Source organism: Garra rufa, chromosome 18 (genome assembly GCF_049309525.1).
Source record: "Garra rufa chromosome 18, GarRuf1.0, whole genome shotgun sequence".
In the NCBI taxonomy this organism is placed as follows: Eukaryota; Metazoa; Chordata; class Actinopteri; order Cypriniformes; family Cyprinidae; genus Garra; species Garra rufa.
Genome location: NC_133378.1, coordinates 7,699,792 through 7,704,012, shown reverse-complemented (window position 1 = coordinate 7,704,012; position 4,221 = coordinate 7,699,792).

Here is a 4,221-nt window from a genome sequence, read left to right as displayed (position 1 = left end):
GAAACACACGTCAATTGCCTGAAGCAGTGTGCTCTGAGGGAGTGCCTGAGCAGCTAATATAACAAAATGCCTGAGAAGCACATTGCTGGGGATCTCCCAGCGCCAGGACAGAGGGGAATGGCTTCGACTGCAGGAGGTATTCCACCATATTTGTTCCAACCTAAAACAGACAGAGACAGAAAGATACACAAAAGAATGTGAAAATTGTGTAGAAGGTGAATTGTAAGCAAAATAATAAGACTACCAGTTTGTGTTATAATGCTGATACTAACTGTACAAGGAAGTCAAATGAACTGTGGTTCCTTGAGAACCACTCAGAGTAATAAAACTTAACATCTTCAACTTCACTTTCTAGCTACCATAGATGGCATCACTCAAAACTGAAATACAACTGCGAGGAACCTTGGAGTTTTTTTTTTTTTTTTTTTTTAAATCAGGATTTACCCTTTAGCTTTCACATGAAACATGTCACTTGGATTGCCTTCTTTCACTTGTACAGCATAGTTAGAATTAAGAATATTCTCTCTCAGAGTGGTGCTGAGAAACTGGTCCATTGTACTTACAGGCATTTGGTGTATGAACGCTGTCCGGGACTCTTCAATGGAGTGCCGGATAGTCTTCTTCCCAACCCTGTAGACCGCCTGTGGCACCATGGTGGGTAACAGTGTTAGCGCTAGTTCCCCTTTGGCATCTGTAGGTTAACAATATTCTAGGTATCAGTATGTGTGTGAAAAAAAAAACGACTATAGAAATATGTAAATGAACAGATATTTGTGTCTCAACATACAGACAAATGTGACCAAAAGGAAAGGAATCACAGGACCCTTGCCATAGAACACACAAAAGGTCAGTTTTAATTTACCCAGTGTCATGTCCTCAACAGAAAATGAAGGGAGTTTATTGTCCTGCTTGGCCAAGTACAGGACCTTTTCAGCATATTCAGGGATCCAGGTCTCAAATAATTTAGGTGCAGCCTCACCATGCAGCATCTGGAAGTCCTGTGCTATCTAAAAAAAAAAAAAAACCACAGGAAACAAAGGAAAAAAATGTGATATCTGCTCCTTTGATACAAAATGTAAATAAGATATTGCTAATATATCTTCCAGTGGAACCATACCATGCCTGGACTGGTGAGATGAGGGTACTCTGTGAGGAGTTCCAGTATGTCCTTGGAGCTATTAGCCCGGATCCAGTTGGCTCTGCATAACACTGTGTCCTTCATGTAGGACTGCACTTGGGTGAAAGGCTCTGAATTGTGTTTCAGCCATTCCTTCTGTTGGAGGGCCCTTTCTTCTGGAATGGTTGATTCTCCAGAGAAACACAAGTGATTACAAATAAGTTTATGAGTTTTCTTCCTCTAGTGCGGGTTCAGACAGGGAAGTATGTAAATAAAAGACTTTTGGGAGTCTGTGTCACCTGGTATGTATGCCCTTCGTGACTGGGTGGCTTCAGGCATTTGTTGGGTGCATCCACGGTTTGACCTCTTTCTAACGTTCCGTAGTCTTTCTTCGAGGAAGCCCGTGGCTGGGTAGTGGAATACTCCTCCATCCTTTATTACCTTCCTGGCTTTTGTGTACCATATGTCCTGGAAAAAAGGATAGAACTTTCCTTATCCAAGAAGGACATTTTTAATATTTTACAAAGTTTTGCAGTAGAAATAACACATCAGGTACAGATAAGGAACAATTAGGGGGTTAAAAGGGCTAAAAGCAAAATTAACGGAAATGATACATGTACATATACAATATATATGTTGTATATACACAACAATATATTATGTCTTGTATGACCCACTCATCTCATTAGACACCATTGCTTATTAAGTGCATTCACATCTTTGTAAAAAAAAAAGAAAAGAAAAGTTTTGAATCAGCATCAGTTTCCGTATGAACCAAGATAATTAAACTCACATAGCCACTGTCTGATCCATCATTCATGGCCGGGAATGTCTGCACCAATGATAGCGCCAGGGCTTGTTTTATGTTTGTGGATGGCCTGTAAATGTAAAAAAAAAAAACACTTGCAGTAAACAAGTGACACACGAATGTACAGCCTATACATTTAAATATTTCCAGAAGTAAGATAATCTGAAAATATCAGTGACATTGAATTTCAAATACTCAACCTAATACTTTTGCAAGCACAGACAGAGAACCTGAACACAAAATACTTATGTTTAAGTCTGTTACCTAGCTTTAAAGGGGACCTATTGTGCTTTTCCTGTTTTTCAGACTTATAAATATGTTTAAAATGTTGGATACTTATTCCAGAGGACCTGCTAAAACTCAGTCTCAGGTAGGGCTGCCACTAACGACTATTTTTTTATCGACTAATTTATCACAATCATTTTCAACAATTTTACTTAAAAACATATAATTTAACTTGCAACTTTGGCATTCAGTAGTGTACTATTAAAAAGTATAAATGTAAACAAGCCCTTGAAATTTGTACATTTGTAAACCAACATAAAAAAGAGAATATCAGCAAATACTTTTTATATAGAATAGTGTTGTCACGATACCAAAATTATGACTTTGATACAATACCAGACTAAAATACCTCGATACTGATACTTAATCGATACCATGGCAAGTAATTGTATAATATGACAGAACTTATTATTTGTTGTTTTACAAATAAAAACCTAAAAACTCACTTGGCCAGCATGTTCCTGCCTTGCTTTTTGATCATTCCCTCCTCTTTATTTAAAAAAATAATAATATAATAAAAAATAAAAAAATAAAAAAAAAACTATACATGCCAGTGTGAACATCCTTGCAGAGATGTTTGCAACAATCAAATTATTCTCAATCATGTTAACATATACTAACCTTTCACTATTCTCAACAGGTTGGGATGACTGAAATTTTATTTCATGATAGGAGTAATTTAATATTTTCTAAATGTAATTTTATCATTACAATATAGATATTAAATTTTTTAAATAAGCCAAAATGAAAAAAAAAACAGTGCTTTATTTTCAGCTACAGTAGCTCTAATTAACAGTAGCATTCAATAAAGAAATTAAATAATCAAATGTAAAAACAAAATTGCATAAGTGTGCATAGTCACTTTATAAATGAACTATACACTGACTCTTAATAAACATGTTAAAGTTATTCAGTCAAGCATGGGGTGATTTTCTATTTTATTTTGAAGTTTGATCATTAAATCCCATAGAATATTATGCCCGGCCCTTTAAGACCTGCACGGACCAAATTCATTGTAACACACTATTTCTCACTCAACTCTGTATACGTTCACCAAAGACCAAGCGTGCCGTGGGTGTCCTGAAAAGTGAAGCCGAAAGTTTTCGATCGCCCCCCGGTGGCTGGCTGCAGTATAGGTCATAAACCCCGCCCTCTCCATGTAATCTAATGGGACGTGAGCCAAACTAAATAATCGAATTACACTTCAAATAATTTTTTTCCAAAGATGATTTCCATCGTGTGAGGTAGTTATTATAATGCTGATTCATGTTCAGGTGTTAGTTTTTCTAATAAGTTCGCTTTTAAGTAGTTATTTGATGCTATAAAAACGGGGTGTGGTGTCATGATTGTGATCGTGCGATTGGATCTGCGGGAGTTTGGGCGGGACTTTGACACCGCGGCTCCGCCTCACGACACTACTGCGCATGCTCTGGCTCCAAACGAACCTCTACTGCGCATGCTCTGGCTCCAAATGACGTAATTTCCCCCAAGATGGTAGCGGCCATATTGAGTTGTTTTGGCTTCACTTTTCTATAGTGGAAAGAAGCGGAGACGCGTTGTACATCTTTTTTTACAGTCTATGCTAAAGACATACACGACTCTGTTTACCTGAATACTCGCTAGGACCTGTATTCTTTACGGTGGCCGAGAGAGGCCAACGCGCTGCAAACAAGAAAACACATGCAAACAGAAAAAAACGACAACAAATTAAGAAAACATCTTCATCAGTTTGACAACACAGGCGCTGCAAATCCTCGCAACGCAAACACAAATACGGAAACGCGCTGCAAATTCTCACAACACAACCAAACTCAGAAAAGCGCTGCGAACACACGGAGGCGCTGCAAACTAACAAACGTGCTGCATATAGCTCGGTCCACAATGGAGATGTTTCAGGGGGACCTGAAAAAGTGACGAACTCACCTGGGACATGATTATTTATATCACTATATTACCTGATTATTTATATCACTATCACCTCTAAGTGATACTATACTATCACTAAAAGGTG